This window comes from Etheostoma spectabile, chromosome 20 (genome assembly GCF_008692095.1).
Source record: "Etheostoma spectabile isolate EspeVRDwgs_2016 chromosome 20, UIUC_Espe_1.0, whole genome shotgun sequence".
Lineage (NCBI taxonomy): Eukaryota > Metazoa > Chordata > Actinopteri > Perciformes > Percidae > Etheostoma > Etheostoma spectabile.
Genome location: NC_045752.1, coordinates 11,971,447 through 11,985,289, shown reverse-complemented (window position 1 = coordinate 11,985,289; position 13,843 = coordinate 11,971,447).

Genomic DNA, 13,843 nt, shown 5'->3' with positions numbered 1-13,843 from the left:
CTTTCTATTACATGACCTTCATTGTCTCTTAATATCTTATTCTCTCTATTTTCCTCTGTCCTTTAAGATTCAAGATTCAAAATCAACAAATCCTCAAATCAGGAAATGAAACCTGTGAATGCACACTGTTGCAGCAGCAAGGAATAGGGGGGAAATTACAAGACACAGATAAACAAGCAATAAATAAAGAGAATAAATAGTAAAATGTATTGTCCCTTAAAGAAAACAGTCCAGAAGTTGACCAACCAGTTCATTTCGTCTCTTCACACAGAGCCTTCTTGGCACTGCGGCCAACTGTCGCTATCCCCACACGCTGATTGGCTAATGCGATTTCCCAGACGACTGTGGGTAAACTCTTCAACCCGTACTTCTCAAAGACAGTGCTTGAAATAGGGAACCACCTGGGACTGAAGCTCAGAGGAGGAAACAAAATCCAATCATTTCATTTCTGGCTTTTCATCATTAACCTGTGGTCACCTCCATGGCACCATGGGAGGACATGAAAACCCTGTTTCATATAAACAAAACAACAGATACACCGAATCTCACTAATAACTTTGGGGAAATGGGACATTGGATATTTTGTGCAAAGATTATAATACCTATAATGAAGCTGTAATTATATTCTTGTTTCAAAAACAGCCTACTTTTTGTCGCTGGTGTTTTTGGCACAATAGCTCTACTAAAAAAAACTATGATTCTGACAGGCGGTCCCTGCAGAACTCCATCGGGGGAGCGTAGTAAAGCAAAAACAAGACAAACCATTCCAATGAACAGATTTGCTCATAAATAATTCTCTTCTAAGACAGTTGGATGAATTTCAAATGCAGACAGAGATGAGGGTGGGCTGGAAAACAAAGTAATGGTTGAATGTGTCTATAATAATGGTTATGATAAAAAAAAAAAATTAGCTGACCACTTCTACTCTAATGCTGTTTGTTGCCCAAACGTCCACCTGCAAATACTATTATGGCCTCAAGGGTTAACCTCAGTTTCTTGTTATTTCACTTTATGCTCCATATAGAGTTCTGAACCTCTGCATGCTAACTGTATGTGATCTGGTTGAGTTGACCCTGTGACTTTATGTCTACTGTTGTTACTCTTTATTGTGCTTACCGGCAGTGACCTTTTGTTAGGGGGAAATTGTTTTGGGACCTAATCTACTTCCCAGACCTGACAATACACAAAACAACTGCAGTATCACCTACTGAAGATGATGTGAAACTCAAGCATATGAAAGTATTACCGTGGTGTGCTTTTGTGGCGTGCACAATGTTCCTGTCTGCGCTGCAACATCAAGCAGATAGAACAAGCAGCTTTGCAGACTTGTGACGGGTATGAAGGTTTCATGTGACTGTGGCTACGCGCTTGTGTTGTGGTGTGGTGAGGTGTGGTGAGGATGGGCCCTGCCTACCGATCGGCTGCGACGCCGGAGCGAGACGGTGGTGAGCCTTGTGGTCGCAGCAGACGAATTGCGGCTGCTGAAATTCACCACACCGGGCAAAAGCAGGCAGGGGCTATCAACTGTAGCCTGACCACTCCGAAAGCCACCAGCATACTATGTTATTATGTCTTATTGAGCATTATAAGATGGCTGATCATTTGGGTTTGACATGCAATGAACTGCCAGCTTGTCACAATTGCAGTGTTGACATGTCTCCAAAACCGCAAGTCCCCTCCTATCTCACTGGCAAATGTTTATATAAATCAAGGCTGTTTTGCAGTGGAGAATGCCTCCCGATACTGTTTTCAAGGTTTCCTGGGGAAAACATGCATGTCTCATCTGGCTCAAAGTTGATAACACAGAAGTACATAACTCCTCATCATCTACAGCTTCGGCAATAATAAGAGGCCTAACACCATTGTTTTTGGCACGCACTGACCCGTGCCAGTTGTCCACATTTGACAAGATCACAGCCTGACAGATAATCACACGGAAGTTGGCTCATATTTGAAAACAGAGAGAGTTCTTTATCCTCTCCCTGTCGTTATCTTACCTCCAGCGTGTTCCCTAATGGGTTTACACTGAAAATTAAGCAGATTAACAGCATTAGGCTTAATAAAACCAGTCATGGACATGATAAAGACAGGGCTGGGGAAACTAAGCTGTAGCCGGTGCCTCCCTGCTGGGCTCCAACATGGGAGCACTGCTCTAATTTGGATACCAGCGGAGGGATTTCACACTGGGAAAAATGACGTCAGTTCTAATGCTCCACTGGTGGAGGTCATGGTATAATAATTTATATCGAGCATCAGAGCATTTGTAATGAAATGAAAAGATGGCGCAATGGGACCTGAGAGGTCTACATTGTAGCAATAACTGCAATAAATGAATGGTAAATTTCTTACTTTTTGCAACTATGTAGCTACGGCAATTTTATGTCCAACTATGACAATGGGGAGCCACAATCGGTCTTATTTAGGCTGGTTGCCTAATTCAATACAGTGTAACACTGTATCATTTAGCAGTCCGGTCTTAGTCAACTCATTCAAACACAATGCTCCCCTGAAAAACAGATTTCTTGTATAGGTCGTTCCACCTCAGTAAATAGAGGGCACCCAGGGATGAATGGTGACTGCTCTCACGGGCCCCCAGACAATACTGACTCCTACAATGCCTTTAGCTGGCACACAGATTTCAGTAATTAGACTGTGACTGTTGCTGGCAGGGGGCCAGGGTCAGAGCCAGAGGAAGGGGGTAAAGGCACTGTTCAATTGCACACACATATGCACTGAATGCCCATTACTTTCCTCTCCCGTTGCCCTGCCATGTTTGCCCTTATAAGCTACTATCCTTCACCCCGCCCCCCTTCCTCTTTTCCCTTGTGTTGTGTTTTTATGGGTCTGAGTCAGGGTCCCGGGGTTTGTTGCGTTTGTTTACCGCTGGGTAGTTTGGGCTTTTTTTGGGGGTAGGGGTAATTACAATGGTGGGGAAAACAAACAGAGGATGGAGCGATATGGGACTTTGACCGTGGTCACATGGGAGCTATTTATTCATTATTAGTCTAATGGGAACCTTTGTTTTTTTGTGCTTTTGGATGTTTAGATGGGAAGGTGCAGACAACAGATATATTGTGGACCGGTAAATCTGCTGATTCATTAGTGGGCATTGAAAAAAAAAGTGGAGCCTTCTTGTCTCATGATGGAGTTAATATGAAGAACTACCATGTCGTTTTTGGCTTGTTATTTCCATTTCTAAAAACGGATCAGCGTGCAGAAGAGGTGGAGTTGAATAGGCATCTGCAGAGTTTGGTGCGCTGCTGGCTTGGTTTTGCCTCTCCCCTCCTTTTTGTTCAAGCTCTCTATTTCTCTCAGACTACCTCTATGAACTCAGGCTGAACTGTCCCATACTGCCGAGGTTTTATGATCTACGCACCATGGTCAGTCACCCCAAACCAGTGCTGGTTGGCAGAATGGCGTCGAGCGGTTAGCAAAACAAGACAAACTATACAGATACAATCTTGAACTTCTGAACTTATCAAAGATATCCAGCAAGAGAGTGGGCAATCAGTCTCACTCATTCTCTTTAAATCTTTCTCTCTCTCTCTCTCTCTCTCTCTCTCTCTCTCTCTCTATATATATATATATATATATATATATATATATATATATGTGTGTATATATATATATATACATATGTATATGTATATGTATATGTATATATATATATATATATATATATATACATACTTACACTGCAATACGTTTTTTTGTACTGTGGAAACTGCACTTTACTTTACAAAACCTTTATTTGACGCCACTTTCCTTCAGTCTACCTTCTGCTCATTGTCTACTGTTTGCCTGTTTTTCTTGTGTGTTTACTTGTTTGTTTGTTTGTTTGTTTGTTTGTTTGTTTTTTGCTGTTATTGTTGAGGATGCTACTGTAACAAAGGAATTTCCTCGCTGTGGGATGAATAAAAGTATTATCTAATCTAATCTATATATATATATATATATATATACATAATATTTCGTCTTTCAGGCTCATGGCAATTAAACTTGGCAGTGAATTTCCTAACACAGCCTGTGGTGTCACTGTGATGTTTCGTTGCAAACAATCGCCTCTCATGATCGTTGTTTTCATGAGTTTGAGCGGCGAGAGTCTGGACATCGTCTTACCCACTCCAGCCTAGCGTAGCTTCAAGTTTTCCCCAGGGGGAGTGCAGGGGAGGTGGGGGAAGGGAAGTTGGCAATCCCTTGCTCTCACGCAACCCCTAGATTAGAACATTAGAAATCACAAGTAGGGAAACCCAAGACAGAAATACCATCAGTGCCCCTCCTCCACCTTCTGCGACCCCAGGGTCCTCTGCTTGGTAGTGACCTCTTGGCTCACAGGGTTTGTTGTGTCAGTGGAGTTGTTTAAATATACGGAGGAGATGAGTGCAGTTTGTGCAGAAGAATATGAACTATGAAAATGCAGCTATTAATCAGGAAATTAAGTTAACAGAGAACAAACATTAAGCAAGTTCCATTTGACATGGAACAGTTATTCATCTTTTGAAAAAGGAATTCTCAAAATCTGACCTAATATAATAAATAGATGTGAAAGTCAGATTATGACAGTTATTTTCGCAAGCATTAAACGATTTAAGTTCAAACAGGAGCTCCATATGAAAATACATAGATTCAGACTTTAGTTGATATCTAGCATTTTGTTGCATCATTCTCCGGGTAGTAAGCATCTAGTAATTACTGATTGTGTATTTAATGCTCTAGAGAGTAGGATCACATGCTATCACATTATCTCCTCTTCCAATCTCTCTTCCCTATTTCTCTCACAGCAGATCACTTGACTCACTTATTTGCGTTGGCAGCATAAGCCAAGTGAATGTTTGCGGCACAGGCCCTCGTGTAGCAGTGTTTACCAATGGCTCTATTAATTCAGTGTCATGCTGCAACATTTGAATAATGAAAGCTGCAGCAGCTGGGCCTCTGAGAGCAAGAAACAAGAGACCTTGTCTCCCTTTTTCTTTTTTTTTCCTCTCAACAACTCCTCTCACGTGGTTCTCACACCCCGAAACCTCACGCTTTCAATCACGGCCATGAGGTTTGAGTATGTTACAATGGCACCAATCCCCTGGAGTCCACAGAGCCAAGTCATGCTCATGTTGCTGCATGGGACAAGGAGGGTTGTGTTTGAATTAATGCGATAATCAGCACAGAGAATTCACATTAGTATTATTTTTAGACCGTAGAGTATGCACCCTCTAACTTCGTCACTGTTCATAATAAAGGCTTTACACACATGTGTGTATTGCCAATGAAAGACATAGTTTGCTATATTGCCTTAAAGTTTGGTTCATAAACACCCTGGTGTGTTTACATGTGACACATGGATGGCTTAATGCACAGTAAGCCTGTTTATTGGGATTGAATGACTGCTCGGCAAATGTTGATGCCTAAAGCCTGAACTATTAAGAATTATCAATAAAGGGTTAATAACTTGATCTTTATCAAATCTCTGGGTAAATTGTGCTTGGAAATCCCCCTCAAAGAGCAGCACTTCATCTGCAAAGCTTACATTTGTCCCCTTCCCCCATTAACTTTCAGTCAACCTCCAGCTAACATCTATCCGACACCCCACCCACCCCCACCGGTCAGCCTCTTTATCAGCTGAAGTGCTACAAACACATTTATACTGGCTGGTCCATAAATTGACGTCAATCTCATGATGCCCAAAGGCCTGTGAGGATGTGTCAACTAGAGTTCAATCATATGCCTAAGCTGCGATAGCTTACTAATCAAAGAAGTAAGCGTAGAACAGCTACTGTGTGTTATGTTCGTTATCTGGAAGAATTTACTCTGTTTTGTGTTACTGAACACATTTCGCCAAACAAAAATCAGAAGGGGCCCGTTAAATTTACACCTCCTACAGAGCTTTTGCATTAGGGAAACACGTCATAATTAACTTGAGAGAAAATTTAATTTCACAAATTGTAGCTGGCATGTTGCAAATTTGGAGAAACAGGCACAAGGAATCAAGAGAAGTAAGCAAGACTTTCTGGAGCAACAGTCTGAGTCTCAGATAGTGAGGATGTCATTGCACTGATGGTATGCAAGAGTGTAATGATACATTGTCTGGTTCAAATAAACTTGTCCATGTCAGAAAGTGCTCCCATTCAGTGGAATTACAGTTGATAACATCCCAAAAGGAGAGAGTAGAACATGCCGAGTATTGATTCCAAAATCAAGTCTGATCAATGAACAGAAAAGACCAGGAACTCTGCTGTAGGGTTTGTTTTGCCTTTGAGGTGATTACTGATCAATTTGAGGTGGATTAGCAGCGGATGGTGTTGGTTTGTATTGAAGGCCACTGGATCCCTGAAGCATCCTGATCCTGTCCATGCTGGGGCCATACCTTATCCTCCTCTGATTGCACAAGTAAAAGATCAGCAGATTAGATTCACTTACCAGAATCGTCAGGGTTTGTATGGCGATTACTTACTTAACCATGTGCAGTGACCTTTTGCCTACAGCCTTTACTTCATTGTCTCTATATTTAATCAGAGCAACTGCAGAGTCAAATTACTGTGAACCACGTTATGTCTCTTACTCTGTCTGCCCCTCTCTCTTTCTTTGTTGTCCTCTGGTGTGTCCGACCCTGATCTGCAGAGTTAAACTAAACAAGCTGATGCCTTCCTGGCCAGCTATTACTGCGAGGAGGGAGGAAACCAGCAGAGGCTCCGGTCTGAGGTAATCACACCACCAGGGTAATTGCACTCTGTAAAACACTAACTGGATGTTTATGTCCAGACCCAGAGGGAAGTCATTAATGCCATTTTAATTAAGGGTAATAAAGCTCTCTCTTTTTGTGCCTTTTTGGGATGTAGGGACCTTGACTTGATCTCTGTTGCTCTGTATAGGTCAATTTAGAGACTTTGTCATTCGCCAAACATGTGTTTAGAGCTACACACAGCATTAGGTTTACCCTTCACCTCTGTGGCTTGATCTTTGGTACGGAGGAAATAAGATGATGGGTTTTGTCCACTCTGTGTACGTGCCTGTGCAGGCACATATGCATGATTGTGTGTGTTTTCTTATGCTGGTTAATATTTTGTGTGCCAAACCAAAAACCCTTGCACACAGTCACATACACACACACAAGACACACCCACGACACACACACACACCATACACACATACACCGCACACACACGCACACACACACACACCACACACACCACACACACACACACCACACACACACACACACACCCAACACCACATTCTTCTCTCGACATACTCATTACACTAAAGCCACATCTATAACAACAAAGCGGAAAAAAATGAATAATTCATCAACAGGTCCTGAGTAACTTTCCCCTCTGCACAGTTATATGATAAATAATTCTGGGCAAAATGATACTGGGAAATAGTTAAGCTTGACAAGCATTTCAAAGTAGTTGCTTCAACCACTGCGGCAGGAAAAACAGCCTGTCAGGGTTAGGCTGACTCAGTCATACGGTGACTGTAGCTCCAGTGGCTTAGAAAGAATAACACTGGGTCAGAGAGGGAGAGAAGGAGCACACACTGATATGAGTAATGGCAAACAGCTGCTCGGCCTGGCTGCTAAAAATACACACATGTGTGTGACAGGTGCGCGCATGTGTGTGCATGTGTGTGCATGTGCGTGTTGTAAACTAGAGCAAGTTTCGTCTCATAGATGAAAAGATAACATTTAATAGATGGGAAAATGTACTGAATTAGTACCACAGAGTGAGCATGAAAGATTGCGGCAAAGATTGGGAGGTACAGTGGTGGATGAAATAGTTGCATCCTTTAATTAAGATAAAATAGCAATACCCCCAAAAAATATTTAAAATCTTACAAAAGTAAAAGTACAGAAAAATCGTAAGCAAAATGTATTTAAAGTTTTAATAGTAACAACTTGACAGAGAAATTTTGCATGTGATATTATTATATATTGTGTTGTCTGGTCAAAGTGGAATTTATTCCTAACCTTGGAAACAGCAGTTAACAGAACAATCTCCACCTAAGGGCTACCTACTTGTTCTGGAGTATTTGGTCATCTCACAACAGTCTTCAACAGCTGATGATAAAAGTTGCTCAGTTGTTGTAAAACCACTTTTCATTACTCTGAGAACTTTAAGCACTTCTTCTCAATTTATGTTTATGGCTTCAAATCTGAGATTGTCAATCTATTGTTGACCTTGGAAAGTTCACAAAACAATCTCCACTCAAGGTCAAATTACTCACTTGTTCAATATTGATAAGAAGTCTTAAAAGCCCTGAGACTAATGGAAAGATTAGATGATTGTTTTGTCAACTAGTTTATGTTTATGTTGGGTAGTTTAATCTAGAACAACCCATCAATGCACGTATCTTATGAAGTGATTATATGTTTTTTATTTTTTAAACTTTACAGTAGCGCCATGGAACAATGTTTTCAAGCCTGGGTCCCTGTTTTGTTTGTTCACGTGCACAAGGACACACATGTATGCTCACATGCACGTAAGTAATGCATGTTGGTTAACGTAAACAGTTTACAAGAAAATTCCACAGGGCTCCTTTAATCTGCCAAACAACCTGTAACTAGAAAAGTTGCATTAAACGTAGTGGAGGAAAAATACTCCTTTCCCTCTGAAATATGAGTTAAAATATAAAACAGCAGAAAATGGAAAAAATGAAAGCACAAGCACTTCAAAATTGTTCTTAAATATGTTCCACCGCTACTATTTTAATGCACATCAGTAAAAACGATCTATTTAAGATGAGTAAACTTTTAAAATCTCTGTTTTTGGGTTGCAGTTTCATCTTGCTCCCACTCTTTATGTTCAACTCTCGGCGGGAACGGAAAGGTCCATAGTTCCAGTAACAGGATCTGGAGAGGTAGGGTCTGGACCCCAGGCAGCAAAAACAATCACCCGGCTTCTACTGGGAGTTAGGAGCAGGCCCTTTGCCAATAATAACAACTCTCATCAACCGAGCGAGAGAGCGCAAAAGAGAGCAGCGAGGGGGAGTAAAACTGTTTATCTCTTGTGTGTTGTGTAGGTGGCTATGAGCATTTTCCGCGATGCCTTGCTTGTGGGATCGAACGTCTGAGGGACTCAGTGTGACCACGAAGTCAGCCTTGTGACCTTTTGTTCCGTCACATGCACAAACACACTTACACAAACCGTCAAACAGCAGACAAAGCAACAGGAGGTACCTCTCACTGCCACTGCCAATGCCACCATTCTCCACCATACACACACACACACACACACACACACACACACACACACACACACACACACACACACACACACACACGCACACAGCAGTGGAGCCATGAAAAATAAAATCTTGTCTTATCAAGAAAAAAGCTTCTTCTCTTCGGGGTAGGTTTGTGTCCTCAAACTCCATCATGCAGCTCACACAGAACAACCACAAGCTTATCTGTCTGTTAGTATAAAAACGATGATAAGGTCAACACATTATGCAGGCCATGAAGAGCTATGAATACACATCTAGATTTGCTAAATGGCTGTTAGTGACTGTGCATGTTTTCTAGTTTTGGAAATTCTGAATAACATGCACACAGAAAAACAAACAAAAACAAACACAGATGTAAGCAACTAATTTAGTGATATCCTGTTTTCTTTTAATCTCTTCCCTGTGTGTGTGTGCGTGTGTGTGTGTGTTGTGTGTGTGTGTGTGTGTGTGTGTGTGTGTGTGGTGTGTGCGTTAATGAGTTTTTTGTGTGTATAGTAGAGAGTGCGTGCGTGCGTGCGTGCATGCGTACATGCATGTGTGTGTGAGATTGTAGTCTAACTAAAGGGATTAGGGAGGCCTGTCTTAAATATTCTGTCTGGTTTCCCCTGAGGCCTTCTGGTGAGGACAGATCCCTGCTGGAGACTGACTCTGTCTGCATGAATCACAGCGTGGGCGTGTGTATGTGTGTTTGTGTGAACTTGCCTGTTTATATGTATCGGACTTTGTTTGTTCCCGCCCGTTTGCTCTGCGGTCCATCTTATCCCTATTTCCCAGATTTCCCCTTTGTCGCTCATCATTGTTGTCTGCCTGACAACTATACACCGTACAAAACATCACTCATAGCCTGTGTAATTTTGCAGCGATTTAAAGAAGGCAAGCTCTGGTCTTCACTTCTGATTGGCTGAGTCACATTCAAAGCTGCTGTAAAACACCCCATTAACGCACACCTGTGACCACACAACAACAGCCCACACCAATGCTTATGTGCCATTTAGCAGTGTTCACCTACTGTTCAAGCTTGAAAGAACATTATAAAAAGGACTTCATTACCCAGATATTGCCTAAGTCAAGACTCCTTGTTCTTAAATGCCTGTCTATTAGAAGTATATAAAACATACAAAGTTAACCTTAACCAACTATAACAGTAACATGCTTCTTTTACATTCATGCATGAGTAATAATAATCTGATGATATAATATACAATAACATAATAGCCCCAAGAGCCTTTTTTCTACAATGAACACTTTACTTTTATTACTTGAAGTGCAGTTTCGTGATATCCTACATAACTTCTTTATTGCAGGAGTTTTACTTTTAACGAGGTATTAGTGCTTTTACTTAAGAGAAGGATCTGAATTCTTCCTCCACCACCTTTACGTCTTGAACACAAAGAAGAAAACTCTCCACCATTGCCAGCACTGAAAATGCAATTAAGTCACACTCTCCCATGCTGAATTCTAGAAGATTTACAGTAGACTGAAAAGAGAGGTACATTTTTAAATAAACATCTAGTGAACATTTACATTCATTTTTATCAACAAGGCTGGTATTCTTAAAACAATAAGCCTCTCCCCTTATGAATTACAGTGACTCAAGAACAGCTAGTATCTTTCACTCCACTTTGTGTCACCTTATGGCTCTTAGTCGCCCTCAGATCACTGTAAAATACAAATAAAATATCTTTCTGCTTAAGGGTGGTTGAGTAAAGAAATCCTGACACTCCTCGTTGTGAGAGAAGAGAGTATTATTCTGTTTGAGACAAGCTGTGATGTTGGCCACTTGTGTGTATGTCAGGGTTTAAAAGTTCAGCAGTCAGACACGTGGAGGTTTATCAGGGCGGTGCTGTGAAAAACTTCTGCAGTCAAGGAACCCACTTGTGTGTGTGTGTGGTAGGTGTGTGTGTGTGTGTGTCTGAATATGTGTGTACGTGCCAACACATCCTTTGCAGAGCCAAATGCAACCGAGTTAACTTGCTCCTCCAGCAGCAGACACCTACTCTTATCTCCTGTGTGCATCTGCAGGGTCTGTGAAGAAGGGGGTGAAGTCTGCGGTGATTCCCGCCTTTCATCGCATCGCACTCTTTTACAGCACTGATCGGCTGACCTGAGGTTGACTTGTAAGCTATAGTTTCGAAGGTGAAGATCACTCGATCATCATGACACGTATTCTTTGCAGAATAAGTACAGTTTATCATGTTTCAGACTAAGTCACACAGTGTGTTTACTGCAACTCCCTGACTTCACCACTGCACCACACTGTATATCACAGTTACAACTCATCAATTTGCCAAGTACAATAGATGCATAAAAATGACCACAGGAGTCCAGCTTTGTTGAAAAACCAGAGGTTGTAAAGGCATTTGCAGACCTCAACTCAGATTTGAGTCAGACCTTTCCTGTACAACACCTGCGGTATGTTTCTGGTTGTGTCAGGAGTGTCAGGTCACAGTGTTCCAGTTAGGTCCATAACTGCTGAGAGGATTTGTCACCACAGCAGGGACACATCCTGCTGACTGAGGACTCAGAAGAAAAGTGTAGTAGTTGGATTTTACTGTGCCTGTTAATTAAAAACAGCCTGGTTTAATATAAAATTGATGATAATTGTGTTGTTTATGTATTTTAGGCAATAAACAATACATATGTGAGTAGAAAAACTTGATTGGTTGGTTGACCTAACTTAAATTATCCAGAAACATCACCATCAATAAGGCGGGGTCCTAATAGGTCATCGGGTTCATTTGTTGGAATGAGGTGATAAAGTTTATGTAAAAAAGAAAAACTAAATTTTGATCATTTTTACCCATATTTCTTCCACTTCAGCTCAGGAGGTTAAGTTAAAAAGCTAAAGAGTGTGTGTAAACACTGGAAACTGAGAAAAGTTTGCATCTGTTGCAGGTTGTTTTTCTCTCTTCTTCTCTCCGGAGCCTGCAGATATCTGCCTGGGCTGTTGTGGCAGCCTCGACCCCACCTGACCCCCAGCCCGGCTTCTGCTGATGTCAGCGTCTTGCAGCAGATTGGAGCGTGTAGTTTTTAAACAAAGCCCCGCTCTCGGCCCCGAGGGGGGCTTATCCACTATTTTCCTTAAAGGGGCCATGCACCAATTCAACTATTGGCCGTTTGGATCTCTGTTTTCTAACAGCCTCTGCTTGTAATTTCTCCTTCACATGGATGATGTTGTGCAACTACCAGTTTTAACACCAGTCAGTTGTGTCACTACTAACGTACGTACATGAGTGAGAATAATTTGGAGGCAAAACACAACAAGTGAAGCCAATGACAGTGCTTGGCTAGATGTCGTGCCTGGTCAGGATATCCTGCCCTTTTCTTGTCTGAATGAGCTCTCTGTGGAGGAAGAACAGACTGCGTTATGAAACCTACTCATAACTTGTCCTTATCGCCATTGTCTGTCTCTTCTCTCTCATCAGACACACTTACCCACATCACATTCATCACATTTATTGGCTTTTTTTCATAATGCAGAGTTAAGTAAACATTTACTTCTTCTGGACCAGGACACTTGCAAAAATTAGATATATAATGTCAGTGCAGCTTTTATGGTAAAATAAAATATGGTTAAATGTCTTTCTGCAAATAAATCCATGATGTGAAACAGACAGCAGCCTACACAGGAACTTATGACAATGTCTTGGTTTTATATGTCTCAAAAATGAATGCAATACAAATGTTAAAATTTGTGTTTTAACGTGCCTATACAAATGTGGCTTTTGCATGCTAAACTTCATGTCTGTGGTCAGCTAATAGTTACAAAAAAATCAAACAGACACACACACACTGTCATGGTGATTCATTAGTGCGTCAGATTTTGCAATAAGCCAAGAGAAGTATAAGAGACAGTCTGCCCAGGGATAAAACAGAATGAGTGACTGCACAAAGAGGAGATCAGCTTGGTTAGGTCAATGTAAACATCCCATTCAAAAAAAACCTTTACACACACACACACACACACACACACACACACACACACACACACACACACACACACACACACACACACACACACACTGAAGTCACAGTGCTGGCATGTTGTCTGCACCTGACCCAACTTTATTGCCCCTGTGTGCCCTCTTTGGCTGAGTGTGTTGTGTGTGGAAGTTTTGTGTGAACAGCTGTGTTGAAGACTCCAGGCTCCAGAGCCCGGTCATCTAATATCTCCTGGCTGGCCCTGAGGTCTCCAGTCCTGGGGAAACACCATCCATAAAGAACCTCTTATCTGGACTGGGCCCCTTTACATTGTGCTGCTAATAAAACACCACAGAGACTCTTTGACTGTAGTCTAAATCCCTGCCATATTTAAGATAACAACTTTGGATCAAAAGAGTGAATCATCGAGGGTTTTGCCATCTTAATCTTTCTGTTATTTGTTTGGTTCAGTCAAACTCTCATTCTTCCAAAGGAAATTACACATGATGAATCATTTGTGTTACATACAACTGTCCTTCTCGATTACCCTGGCAACAAAACAAGGAGTTCATTATTTGATATCGCCAGAGTTATTTCAGGCTTTCAAATGCAAGACATCAGTCAATTTAACCTCTTCTTAGTTTATGCCTTTTTCAAATCCAATCAGTCCCACAGGATGATTTAAGGAGCCACCATTTAAATTAAA